This window comes from Jaculus jaculus, chromosome 7, assembly GCF_020740685.1.
Source record: "Jaculus jaculus isolate mJacJac1 chromosome 7, mJacJac1.mat.Y.cur, whole genome shotgun sequence".
Classification (NCBI taxonomy): Eukaryota; Metazoa; Chordata; class Mammalia; order Rodentia; family Dipodidae; genus Jaculus; species Jaculus jaculus.
In genome coordinates, this window is record NC_059108.1 from 34,993,688 (window position 1) to 35,008,044 (window position 14,357).

General features: G+C 44.3%; 1 protein-coding gene across 1 annotated transcript in view; it reads left to right on the forward strand.

The window, feature by feature from the left end:
• The first annotated feature begins 4,773 nt into the window (after positions 1–4,773).
• Fyn (FYN proto-oncogene, Src family tyrosine kinase) overlaps positions 4,774–14,357 on the forward strand; it is a 207,786-nt gene continuing 198,202 nt past the window's right edge. Inside the window, exon 1 of the mRNA XM_004660642.2 lies at positions 4,774–4,879. The gene's annotated coding sequence lies outside the window, so the exon portion shown is untranslated. The remainder of the gene's footprint in view (positions 4,880–14,357) is intronic.

The window sequence follows — 14,357 nt, forward strand, 5'->3', positions numbered from 1 at the left end:
AGGAAGGAAGGAAGGAAGAAAGAGGAAAAAAAGCTCTAATCAATCATTCAGATCGAAATGAGTTGGAGATACACACAGTCCTAGTATGGCCTACCAGGAGGAGCAACTGGCTAGTTTGGACAATATTTAACAACATAAGGATGATAAAAAAGTAGGGGTCAGGATCCAGGCTTTTGAAGCTTGTAGGCTTAATCCACTACCATCTTTCTGAGTTCACACCAGGGTATTGTATGACAGGTCCTTCCTATATGAGTTTCCCCAGGACTATCTCTTGCTGGTTCCAAGCAGGCTTGAACTTAATATGTCCTAAATCTAATGTCAATGCTCTTAAGGTCACATATTTAAAATTAGATAGCTCTTTCTATAAGGATTTGATGATATGAGGTGTTAGAAGCAAGAATTACATTGTAAAGGATGGGCCAGATATAGAGGTTAGCTCTAGGGCCAGCTTCCCAATGGTTTCCCACTTCCAGAGGGAAGTTTTCTGAGATCCAATCTTGCAAGTCTCAGAAGATCCACCAAAAGCTGGGAGGACAGCTGTGGCTGGAGGGAACAAGGAGTCATGGGCCCTGGCTACCATTTGAGGGTGATACTCCTTCAAAAGTAAGGGAAACTAGCAGAGAAGAGGAAGAGGAAAAAAAAAATTAAAGTCAGAAAGAAACAAGTTTAAAATTGTTAATTTTCTTCTAGTAACATACTATATGCCCAATGGGGAGAAAAAAAAAGAAAGAAAGCTGGAAAAAAGCCATTCTGCATGCAGTTCCACAGGAGAAAGAGAAATCACCAGCGAAGATTACTGAACACTGGACACTGCAAGACTTATATTTGGCCAGCCAGACCAAATTAGCCAACTGGTGCAATAGTGGCACGTCTGTTATGGGGGCAACCAGCTGCTTTCTAATTTGACTGGAGGCCCACTCTATGGGAGGGAATACATCCGTGATACTGAAAACCTACAACAGGGGTAGTCATGAGCCTTAGGGGTGTAATGTCTACTGCTGTCTGGCTAAATGTATATATTATGATCACCAAACTTCCCAGTAAGCATTTATCTTAATGTTCATACCTATATGCTAATGTTACTCTTACTTTTGGCTAGAGAACCTTCTCTTTTCAGATGACAGTGACCTTAGGATGATTCAGAAGGCACCATGGTGCTAAGAGGAAGTGACAAAGGAGTGCTCAGCACTGAAATCTCTCTCTCTATCACACCTTCCAAGGCTCAGGGTCCATTGTAGAAGTGGTGGCAGGAAGAATGTAAGAGCCAAAGGAGGGACACAAAACGGCCTGGATATCCATGGCTTCGTAGTGCCTGACACTACCTACACAAGACCATCATAATAGGAGAAAAAGATCATGACCTCAAAATAAAAGAGAGACTGCTTGAGAGGGGAGGGGATATGATGGAGAGTGGAGTTTCAAAGGGGAAAGGGGGGGGGAGGCAATTACCATGGAATATTGTTTACAATCATGAAAGTTGTCAATAAAAAAATAAAATAAAAAGGACTTAAAAAACTTGACTATAATCTGATAGAATATAAAGAACCTCAATCAACATTCTTTGTCTATTTTACTCGCATGTTTTGTCTATGAACATTTACAAATATAGGTAAGTTTTAAAGTGATGTAAATATATATGTATAAACACATACTATATGTAAACACATAGATATACATATATAATATTAAATTAACTGTTTACTTTTTCTCTTAATTAATGATGGAAATAAATATAATTTATGGCTGTGATATTTTATTATAGATATAACACAATTTACACATGAACTTTTATATTAGTATGTTTTTCTCAATGTTTTGCTGTTATACACAATGTTTTAATTATTCTTGCCAGACATCTACCTTGTCAAGCTTGTTTCATACTTTTCCAGAAAAAACAATTATTGGGTAAAAGTTTAAAAGAAACTTAAAAAAAACACTTTACCAATGCTGTTTGTTAAATTACCTATAGAAATACCACACTGATTACTGTTCCCACTTTTAAGGTGTGGCTATCTATTTCTCAGCCAACTACAGAAACAATGTCTTTGAAGTTGAATGGTTTCTCACATTTATTGGCCATTTTAGAATGCATTTCCTTTGCACATTTTTTTTTTCAGTTGGAGTGTCTATTTTTATTTTTCTTGTTGATTTGTAGAATTCTGGATCATGTATTGCTAAAGAGGTTAAAGCCAGAATCTAATAACATAAAACATTAAAACTGGTCTAGTAAAGACAAGAAAATATTGTAGCTAGTAACATTAAAAATAAGAAAATCAGTACTTTGAAAGCAAAAGTATAAGAAAACTAGATGAGGCAAAACAAAGCTAGGAAATAAAGAAGAAACTTTGAAGTTAAAGAAACAGAAAGGTAAAAACAATTGATAAAAATGAAATCAAAGAGAAATTCTAGAACAAGTTCTCTGTTCTAATTTGTATGAGATAGTGCTTTAAGTGAAAGAAGCAAAAGGAAATTGTAGAGGAAAATATGACTTGCCTTAGGCAGGCCAAAGCCAGTTATGTCGGTTCTTTAAGTCAAGTTCACTGCGGAGACCTGCAAAGCGTCAAAATAGGAAACAGTGCCCACATCTCGCAGGGCTTATACACTTGCACACACGACACAGCCACCCCCAAAAGGCCCAATCTACTTAAAGCTACACTAAAGTCGACCACAGATAAAAAGGAAGGTAAGAATTACAAAAGATAGGATGAAGCCTTGATGGGAGGTGGTTAATCTGTCAATCTAATTATACTGTCTTTCTTTTGTACACTAATTAGACTGAGAAGCTATCAGAACTGCAGGCACTAAAAAGTGACTCCTGTTGAAACCAGAAACAGTGAGATGGCATCCCTCAGCTCAATTTCATGAAGAGATTGCACACAGGATGGTGTGCTTCCCTAACATGGTGATCATTTTGTAAATACCATCAACTAAAAAAAAAACAAAACAAAACACTGTGTTGGAAGAGTCAGAAAAAGTGACTGATATTTTAAACTGCAGTTGAAAAAGAAGAAATAATGAATAGGAAAGGTAGTATCATAGATCTTGAGCTTAGAAACCAAGGTTGATTAACTTATATTTCTTAGAACACTAGACTTCCTGAGGGGGAGGGGAAGCGTAGCCTTCTTGCCAAAATCATTAAGGAAAATGATTCTGAGCATGTCTTAAAACAGAACTTTCAGTAAACAGGAATTAACCATAAAGAAAATCAGGAAGGTGAAGTGTTTCTTTTTATGAAGTTACATCCTGCCATAGAAAAGCTGGATAGGAAATAAAGACCGATGCTTTCCCAACTGCAAGCTAAACCACCTATTATTTCATCAAGGAAAATCTGAGCAAAGTCTCAGACTGAGCAGAGCGGTCTGAAGGTCCTAAGATGCAGAAGATAAACAATGGTGACAATTAAACAGGATTTGGAGGAAGTGTAGCAAGAAATCTTTATCTACTCTGCGATTTTATTTATTATTAATTTATTTTGGTCTTTCGCTCTTTTTACCTCTGCCTCCCCAATTGCTGAGATGAAAGGTGTGCACCACCAACCCCAGCTTAATTTTTATTTATTTATGAGAGACACAAAGAGAGAGGGAAGGAGGGAGGGAAGAAGAGAATGTGTGTTTGGGTGGGTGGGTGCGCCAGGGCCTCTGCCACAGCAAACAAACTCCAGATGCATGCACCACTCTGCACATATGCCTTTTATGAGGGTGCTGGGGAATCGAATCCCGGCCATCAGGCTTTGCAAGCAAACGAGCGCCTTGAAACGCTGAGCCATCTTCCCAGCCCGACTCTTGTGATTTTGACTTTCTTCTTTGCCTGCACTTTTCATTTCAGCAATCTTTCCTCCAGATTTTTGTTCCAAAGGAAACATATATGGGTGCCCACAAAAGTATGGAACTATTAAAATATTAATTTCTTCTTAGTCGTTGCCCGCTTGCAGGTTTCTCCTCGGCTTTTCCAGTTACCGTAATGGGTTTCTACTTTGTTCTGCACATTTATTTCCCTTAGTTTGCGGTCACAACCGTAAGACCTTCCCAGTATTTCCTCCCACTCTCCAAATGCAAAGGCTGCACAGCCCTTTCTCCAGGCAGGTTCCGAGACTAGGAGGGAATGGCAAGTGCCAGTTTCTAGCAGAGAGTACAAAGCCACTCATCCTCCTACCGTCTGCCCGGCTCCAACCTAAACAACTCACAACTCAGTCCTCCAGACATTCCCGCAAGCCCCTCACCAACCTCGCATCCTCCTGCACCCTGCACGCGCACCAGAATGCCCGCTGCCACAGTAACGCGCGACCCACCCGGAGGCCCCGCCCCCACACGTCTCGCTCACCAATGGTAGCGACCCCTCAGCTCCCTAGAAGCTCTCTGATAGGGCGATGCGACCTGCCCGTCTGGCGCCGCGTCCCGCCCCCTCGCTGCCCTCAGGCTCTGAAGAGCCGGAGCCTGGTTGAACGAGAGTTAGCTGCGAGCAGCCGCGGCGGCGGCGGCGCGTCGTTGCAGTTGCGCCATCTGTCAGGAGCGGAGCCGGCGGGGAGGGGGCTGCCGCGAGAGGAGAAGAAGAAGAAGGAGGAGGGGTCGCCGCGACAGAAGGCCGCCGAGACCCGCCCGCCGCCCGGCCTCGGGAGCTGAGGCGAGTCTGCCCTCGGAACCGGGCGTCCTCCGCCGAGCGCCGCGCTTCCTCCCGGGGCGCCTCGCGGACTCCCCGGCGCGCACACAAAGCCATCGCCGCCGCCCGCTCCAGGGCCGGATCGGGCCGCCGGGCCGGGGACACCCGGTGCCGCCCCCTCGGCGCTGCGCGAGGCCCACCGGCTCCCGGGCCCGCCGCGGAGCCACCGGAGGAGGGCGGGGAGGACCATGTGAATGGGCTCCGGAGCTTGAGCGCCGCACAGGTAAGCGGTCGCGGATGCGCGGCGGGGGATGGATGCGCCGCGCCGCGGGGATGCTGCGGAGACGCCCGCCCGGCGCCCCCGCACGGGGCTGCCTCGCCGCGCTGCGGTCCCGTCGCCTCCGGGGCGCCTGGGCCACCACGCTCGGGGGCTTCCCCGCGAAGCCGGACCGTCGTGCGGGGAGCGGTCTCGGGGGAGTGCGGGCCCCGGGTGGGTGGGTGTGGGGGTCTCCATTTCCTCGCCCGCCGGTGGGCGCCGGGTGAAAAATAGGAATTGGCTTGGGGGTGAGGCTGGCCCAGACTCCGCCCACGCCCTTCTTTCGGGGGCCCCCCGCGGGGACCCGGGCTGTGTGTGTTGTTTTAATGTCAGGGATGATGTAATCACTTAATAATTGATGCCCCGTGCTGCTTCCCTCCCCACCCAAACGCTGCCCCACTCCTCCACCTCTCGGCCTCCACCCTCGGCTTCCCTCGTCTTCCCCGGCGCATCCTCCAGCCTATTTCTGGCACCTCCCTTGCACTTCCCCCTATCCTCCCCTTCACCCTTCCTGTGCCACCGCCCACCCACCCCGTCCCCTTTTCCCTTTCCCCTGTGACCCAGCCTGGTCTCCTCTTCCTCTGCCCTCCACCTCTTATTCTCTCAAGCTCCTTTCTCCTCCCTTCACTCACTCGCTGGATTTCCTCCCGACTTCCCTAGATCCACGGCTGGGCTGGTTTTGTTTGGTCTCCTCCCCTCTCTTATCTCAGCGACGACAGGCGGTGGGGACTGGTCTAGGAAAGAGGCCACCAAGCTTGGGCCCTGGAGGGATTTGCTGGGACTCCCTGGGAAGAGGGATAATAAAATCTCCCATTTTGCCCCTCCTTCCTCCAATAAATCAGTGTATGTGTGTGTGTGTGTGTATCACACACAAAGAACCTTTTCAGTTCATAGAGTGGAGACAGACACAAAGTACCGAGGGGCACCATGCTCCTTGCTTCTCTTCCCTGGGGCTTCCCTTTCTTTCTGACGAAAACAGTTGATCTCCTCAGTCTCTCCAGCCACATTTACCAAAAATTGAAACCCCCTCCTCCCACCTCCCTAGTGGCAGGTGCCGGCATTTTGCTGTGTTCACAGACCAGTGTTGTGTTGACTGGCAGCTGCAATGTTTCTTAGATTTAAGAGGGAAATTAGTCCACAGGTTTTAGGAGTTGCTTTACTTTTCAGGCAGCCTCCCCTCCTCCCTCACTCCCTCCTCTCTGTTAGGGAGATGGTAAATTAGTGAGGGGGTCAGAGGAATTGTGTTTTTTTTTTTTTTCTGAATCAGAGTTAAATGGTTTAACAAGAGTGAGGCAGCCTGACTTCTCTCAAGTCTAAAGTCTTTTGAAATGGACTCTGAACTGCCCCTGATTGCCCTTATATTTAAATAAGTAACCGGGGACATGGATAAAGCAGTGTTGAGTTGACATTTGGAAGACCACTAGAGACAGGACTTGCCTGCTTCAAGGTAGCCTTCAGATCCCACATCCTTCCTCTCCCCACCCAAGCAACTGTAATACTTTCCACCCTTTGTACTGTCTCTCTCCCCTGCTCCTGCCCCATGGGTACCACTGTGGTTCTGATGAAGGGATTCACAGACTTTTGGAGGAAGTGGTTTAACTTTGAGGCTTTGGGGCACTTAGCTTTGAACAGGACATACAGAATTCTGAACCATCTGATATTCCTCTTAAAGTGGAAATGTTAAGATAAATCTCAGGCATAATGTTCAGTTTTGTAAGCCACTGACATGAGCTTATTATAAACTCATAATGTCAAAAGTTAGGCTAGCACCACTGATTCTGAGAGTGGCTTCTCAACTTGTAGGTGACACAACTGACTCAAGTTTGTTCTTCAACAATTTTATCAGAAAAGAGTTAAGATGCTTTAAACATTGACTTCTGGAACTTTTTACATTAAAACAAGAAGGCTTTGGGTTAAAGAGTGTTCCGTAAAAACAAAGACTTGCTTGTTGATGCCAGACCCAGAAAGGAAAGCCACTGCACAGTAAAGAGACTTAATGATAAGGTCGAATGTGAACAAATGTGCTTGCTCTATTCTCCCTGAATCTGAAGTCTCCATCCCCATCAGATTTGCTCAAAGTCCTTGTTACCTTCTGGGCCCAGCACAAATTTGTCTTCCATGAAGCTTTTCCTGAATGTTCCTTCCAAACAAGTCCACATACCTCCAGTTTTGTTTTCAAATTTCATTGGCAGGTCTCTGGGCTGTTCCAAAGCTCACTCGCCTGTTTCCTACCAGGTCCTACCTTACTTAGTTCTCAGTGGTTTCATTGCGTGAGCAACAAACGTGAGTTAGGTTCTTGGTGGGTCTCCATCATCTGCCATCTTTAAATGAGCTACTGATGTTAGCAGCTATAACAAATAATAGCCCTACAGCAGTAGATATTTATCCTTGCTCTTGGTGGTATAATAGTCTCAAATGTGTGTCTGATCGTTTGATTGCTTTCTTTTATGCAGTGATTCTGAGTCCCATGCTCCCTGTCATGCCATAGTCTTCCATTGTACCTGTTTCACCTGGCAGATTGGTGGGGCCAAAAGAGGGAGTGGAGGGAGCTGTACCCAAAGTGAACTAAAACATTTTGGCCTGAACATAACACATCTCACCTCCACTAAGTCTTAAGGTGAGGGTTAGTTATATGACCACATCTAATTGCAAGAAAGTCTAAGAAATGTAGGTTAGCCATGTGCTCAGAGGAAAGGACAGGAAGAAATGTATTTTTGGTGAATAGCTTTGCAAACATTGCCACTTAACAAGGCATATCCTTGTCCTTACAAAGCTTGGAAGCTGATGGGAATAAAATTAAATAGAAACACAGCCAACACCCATCACTGCGTTTGTTCTTTCCATTTTATAAGCTCAGGTGTTTTCATCTTCAGCATGTTTCAAAACCCTGGCTTTTTGTCATTTCAAGGGGCCACTTCTCATTTGGTAATCCCTTGTCATGGAGCCATCTGATGCTTGCTATGTGGACTTTGATGTGGTTCTTTTATCCTAGAAGCACCTTTATTGGCCTAGTTTTTATTTGATGATTCTATAGACTCCCAAAGTGGGTAGGAGGATCCTTACAAATTGCAGTAATATCTTTTGTTAATATCTTTAAGAAAATGGCACATTGTGATGCCAGTAAGGATGAGGGCCTCATAGCCTGGATAAGGTTGCAAGAAGCACATAATATATTTTTGCTGAGGTTATAGGATTATACTTACTGTGTATTCCGGTCTACTCACTGACACAACATTTTTTTTCCTAGTAGTTACAGTTTTAGTTGGAAATGGAACTTTCTCTCTTTTCCTTAATTCTACCAGGATGGTAAATTCCTTTTGTGCAAGGAGTTAGGGAAATGGTGCCATGAAAAGGAGTATGTTTTCAGTCCTTGCTTCTCAGGAGTTCACAGTCTACTAGAGGAGATAAAAATAATAAACAATAGCCAACATTTGTAGAGTGTTTACTGTGTGTTATCTATCACTAAGCTATGATCTTTGCAGTCATAATAAGTGGTTTTACTCATAATCACCATTTTACAGAAGGGATGTTGTGTAAGTTTTAGGAACCTAAGTAACTAACCCATGGTTTTATAGAAACTAAGTGGCAAGTCAAGATCAGGTCAAATTACTTTGGTCCCAGTGTCCTTGCCCTAAGTCACTAGGCAGTGTTCAGAATACTAGCTATGGATTTAATGATGATAACAATCAAAATAAATTAGGTGCCATAAGGAGGGAGGGGCAGAAATATTTTGGAAATTGAGATGGAACTTTATATCCAAAAATAAAATATTCATCTCTGCCTGTTACTCCATTCAGTTCCTCATTTATATGTGGGAAATAAAAATAAAATTTGAAGCCAGAAAAGCAAAGCATGTTGTTACTGGAAATGGTTTCACTCTATGATTAACCCAAGTTCTTTAGTGGTCCACAGGTAGGTCTGTGTGAGTTGATGACTCATTAAACTATTTACTCAATCATTGCACTTACTGTTTACTACACATTTAGATGCTTTCTGTGCAAAAGATGTTGAGGAGGTGATACTTGCTAGCTTGACAGGGAAACCAAGAAGTCCTCCACCGCTGTCATGAATGTTGTTATTCTCCGGTTCACACAGGGTAAAAGAGAACATGCAACAGGGAGTATGATCATGAGTTCAGGGCTCCCCAGGGCTACATAGCAAGGTCAGTGCCCTCTCCTAACAAATGAACAACAAGCAACTCCTCAAAAGGGAGCATGAACCCAGCAGAAAGACAGGAATTTGGGGCTGCCAGGCCAACACAAAAGGCTTGGAGGAGGTGTCTGGGAGCAGGAGTCAGTGAGCTGAATGTTGTGGGCTGGCCACTGTGGCAGAAGGAATAGCCTAGAATGTGAATACACACACAACACACAGACTGCTTGGGATGCTGCAGCTGATTCAGAACTAGATGGAGAGAGGGAGAGAGGGACAAAAGGATGAGACAGTGTTGGGGGAGAAAGTGAAGGTTCTTGAAGCAGTTTATCCCAAGTAACTCCTGCAGCTGTGGCTTTGACCTGATTTGTATTTTAATAATTATTATTTGACCAAAGGTGGGCATAACCCATTCAGAGAGAGAGAAAGAGAGAGAGAGAGAGAGAGAGAGAGAGAGAGATTTCTAGAAACAGAAAAATGAGGGTCTCCATGGAAAGTGTGGAACTAGTGATAGAGTGAAAGAGGTTGAAACAGAAAAGAGAAATTGAGGGCTGGGGAGATGGTTTAGAGGTTAAGCACTTGCCTGTGAAACCTGAGGACCCCAGTTCGAGGCTCTGTTCCCCAGTACCCTCCTAAGCCAAATGTACCAGGTGGCGCATGTAGCTGGAGTTCGTTTGCACTGGCTGGAGGCCCTGGTGTGCCCATTCTCTTCCTCTCCCCTTCTGCCTCTCTCCCATCTCTCTCAAATAAATAAATTTTAAAATGAGAGAAATTAAGGAATACTTGAAGCCACTGATTTGGTCCCCTGAAGAGAGTAGTATATTAGTAGAAACAACAGAAAGGAGCCAGGCTTGGTGGTGTAGGCCTTTAATCGCAGAGGTAGGAGCATCATTGTGAAATCCTGGCCAGTCTCGAACTATAGAGGAAGTTTCAGATGACCCTGGGCTAGAGTGCCTTGAAAATAAACAAACAAAAAAGAGCAGCTATGGCTACAATGAACAGTGCTTTCACCGTTCAGGAGACAGGCAGGCCCTGACCAGGGCTGCAGTAGGTATGAGAGGAATAGAAACTTCAGTCTGCTGATCATAAGGATCCTGCTTGTAAAATTGTTCAAGCAACCCGGAATCCTGGAAATAGGTGGTCCAGTGCATTCATTTTACTTGTGGGGGAAAATTGAGATCTGGACAGGATGAGTGACTTGACCAAGGTGCCCAAGACACCAGGGTTTGAGCCTTTTAGCTCAGGGTATAGTAAGGTTCAGAGTGTGGAATTAGGGTGCAGGTTGACTATCCCAGCTGTGTGATGGGACCTTTCTTTCAGTGGAGACTCCATGAATTGACAATGTGAACTACTCAGGAAAAGCTGCTGCTATTAGTTCATGCCCATGTCTGTACATATCCACAAATAGCCACATACATGTATGAGCCCTTTTATCCTTTAGGGAAGGGAGGATGGACATGTATTGTGTATATCAAAAGAAATTTTGAATATTTTAGAAATTTGGATGATTTGTCATTTCTGGATCAAGAATTGTAAAGGAAGGTAGGAAATTTGGTTATATTTTGCAATTGAAAGCAGCATTTTTAGCAAGTCTTCCTAAGAAATGCAGACTCTTTATTCCTGAACAGAAACACTAAAAGCATTCTGAAGTCAGTCTTGTGAAAGAGTTTCTTTGTTTTAGTTGGACAACCAGAATTGTAACCTATTTACAATTGAATCCCTTGAGTTTGACTTTAGAATGTATCCTGGCTTTGTAGCAAGGAAGGAACTGCAAAATCAGAAGACTGTTGTCCACTTGATTGGGGGGGGGGGTATAGGAGAAAAGTGATTTGGGTTATTTAGAAGAATATAATCATTTTTGAGTGTTTCTAGTTGAGCAAATCTAATTTTTAGCTCCTAAAATACATAAGTAGCCTGAATAGCATTATCTAGATGAACTTGGGTGACATGCAGTGCAGAATTTAAGAGTAAGTGACACTCTGGACTTGATTAGGACGCAGTAATCCTAGAGGGATATAAATTGAACTGGATTTATGGCCCAATAAAACGTGGGAAGAAAAGATAATGCTTACTGACTCATGAAACTTTAACAATGTTTGTAAGACTCCGAGTTGTAATGTTTGGACTAGAGTACTTCCCATTCTCTCAGCTGCTTCCGAATGGCCTGCAGTGTGCCTCACAAAGGATGGGAAGGGCACATTGGTTGGTTGGTTGGTCTGTGTGTGTATGTCTGTGTGTCTGTGTGATAAGTGCAGGTGTGCATGTGTGTGTGGAGACCAGAGTATAACATCAGATGTCTTCCTTGATGACTGTCCACCTTACTTATTTTATTTTTTTAAAAAAATATTTATTTGGGGGCTAGAGAGATGGCTTAGTGGTTAAGGTGCTTGCCTGTGAAGCCTAAGGAGCCAGGTTTGATTCTCTAGGTCCCACATAAGCCAGATGCACAAGGTTGTGCATGCATCTGGAGTTTGTTTGCAGTGGCTAGAGGACCTGGTGTACCCATTCTCTCTTTCTCTTTTTCTCCCTCTCTCTCTGTCTCAAATTAAAAAAAAAATCATTTGGGGGGTAAGTGTGGGTATGCCAGGACCTTTTGCCTCTGCAAACAAACTTCAAACATGCACTACTTTGTGAGCTTGGCTTTACATGAGTACTGGGGAATTGAACCCAGGCCATCAGCTTTTGAGTAAGTGCCTTTGACCACTGAGCGATCTTCCTAGCCTGCCATTATTGAGACATGGTCTGTCACTTGAACCTAGAGCTCTATTCGGCTATTCTAGGAAACCAGCTTGCCTCACGATTTCCTTGTTCCTGCCTCCTGAACACTGGGATTATAGGTAGGGCACCACACCTTTCTGGTATTTATGTGGGTGCTGGGAATCTGAACTCAGACCCTCACGCTTGCCTGGCAAGTGCTTTACCCATCAAGTCATCTCCCCAGACCCTTGAGTGTTCTTAGGAAGCAGAGACAACATTCTGCCCTTGTGTACCCATGGCCTCGAACAACACCTTATTGTTTAGGCAGAAGATACTGAGTGCCTGTTCACTGTTCTCATTACCACAGTGTAGGAAAGGCTGAGCTTTCCTCTTAGTTCAGGAAGCTTTTTCTGGTCTTGTATTATTCCTGTCCCCCATCTTTGATGGTATAAAAACACACAGCATACCACAGGCAGTCTTCACTGCCTATGTCATGTAAGTAAGAGCACCAACCTCTTACCAACCCTGGAGGCTTGAGTTTACAAACAATAATTTGCTTTACAAACAACAATGCACTTAATCATACATTAATCGTTCATGCAGCAGGCATAGTATTACCCCATTAGTCACATGAGGAGATTGAGGCACAGAGCTGTAAAGTAACTTGTACATTACCACACAGCTAGTACAGGGAGCCCCTCTGTGTGACCCCCCTAAACTTCTGCTTTGCCCCTAAGCTGTGGCACCTCATTCCCTGCCACCTCACCCTTGCTTTGCAGTTATTTGTATATCATATTGAGGACACATAAGCACCTTTATTTCACTGTAGAAACCTCACTTCTGATGTGTTCACTCAGGACTCACCTCTGCCCCTCTTCACTCCTCCCTCTGGGCTCCATCAGCACTTGGTTATCACTCCTGGTCAACTCATGTAGCCTGACTTGTGATGCAGAAGGAGTCAGCTGTGGGACGGGGTACTGGCTTTTACACTAACTTGTGAGCAATTGCTGAGTGTGTCAGGGTTACTATGCGGGTGATTTACTAGCACAACACCAGCACTACTGTGTGATGGCCACTGTGTTGTCATTATTCCCTCTTAAAAAATGAGGAAGCACAGAGGTTATGTGATTTGATCAGCACCCCACAGCTGCAAGGGGCCAGAGCTAAGGTGATCTGGCTCTACCTATGCTTTTACTCTAAATTTGTTCCATCTCTCTATTTTAAAATATTTTATTTATTTATTTGAGAGGAGAGAGAAGCAGATAGAGAATGGGTGTGCCAGGTCCTCTTGCCATTGCAGATGAACTCCAGATACCTGATTTTACATGGGTACTAGGGAATTGAATGTGGGTCTTTTGGCTTTGCAGGCAAGCACCTTAATTGTGAAGCCATCTTTCTAGCCCTTGTTCCATCTCTTAAAAGAGATTGTCATCCATGAGGGAGGGACTGGACTCAGCAGCTTCCAGCCCAGGACCACACAGGTGGTGCATGGTCAGCAGTCACCCACCTTCCTGTCCCTCATATCCCCTTGCAGGATAGCAAACAGAGATTATTGAACCAGGTCTTCTCAGGATAGGAAAGGAGCAGTAGTGTAGCAATTCCAGAGTACCTGCTGGAATGCATATTCCCAGGCCTCATGCTGATCACAGTAGGAAGACCAGGCAGGACTGAACACTTTGAAGCCTTTTCTGTAGCTGGAAAGAGCAGTGAGAATAGAGAAAGGGGCAGCTGGCGGAAGATAGAACGAAGCAAGTGCAGGGAGTCAGTCTCACCCCCAGCAGTGGAAAGTGGGAGAGATAATCTCTAGAGAGTAAGGAGGAGCCCCCGTCACTGGAAGACCTCTTACCTGGCATGGTAGAGTTTTCTAAATACCTGTACCTTTTGAATGTGCTTGTGGGATTTTATCTGATGAATTCAAACTCTTTCATGGTCTTCAGAGCTTCCATCTTTGAGATCCCCAAAATAGTATGCTTTTTAAGAGTTGTGTAAGGAGTCCATCTGCTTTATATTGAAAAGTAGGGCTTTAATGGAAAATTGAAAATGAACTAGGCCTCCTTTCCCACAACGAAACCCAGGGTACTTTTCTCAATCCTTCTGAAAAAGTTATTGAGTCTGTATTATGAAATCCTGTCCAGTTTAAATTCTTTTGAAAAGGCATATAAGCACCAACAAATGCCTTCATTTCCATAAAAATATTGTATCTAGCTAGAGGTAACATCAATTTTAAAATGTTTTATTTCAATTACTTAAAGTATATTTTAAAATATTTATTTCTTTGAGAGAGAAAGAGAGAGAATGGGTGTGCTAGGGCGGCCTCCACCCACTGCAAGTGAACTCCAGATGCATGCACCACCTTGTACATCTGGCTTCCGTTGGTCCTGGGGGATTGAATCTGAGTCCTGAGGCTTCACAGGCAAGTGCTTAACCGCTAAGCCATCTTTCAGTTTAATTTTAACTTTGGCACATACATAAAACACTCAAGGATATTTGAAACAGTGCTCATTTCTGTTCATGGTTTCTCTGATGATTCTCTCAGAGTTTGAGAGTTTCACCTTGTGTTGTGGAGTTTTAATCTAGAATGCAAACACAGCACCTCATT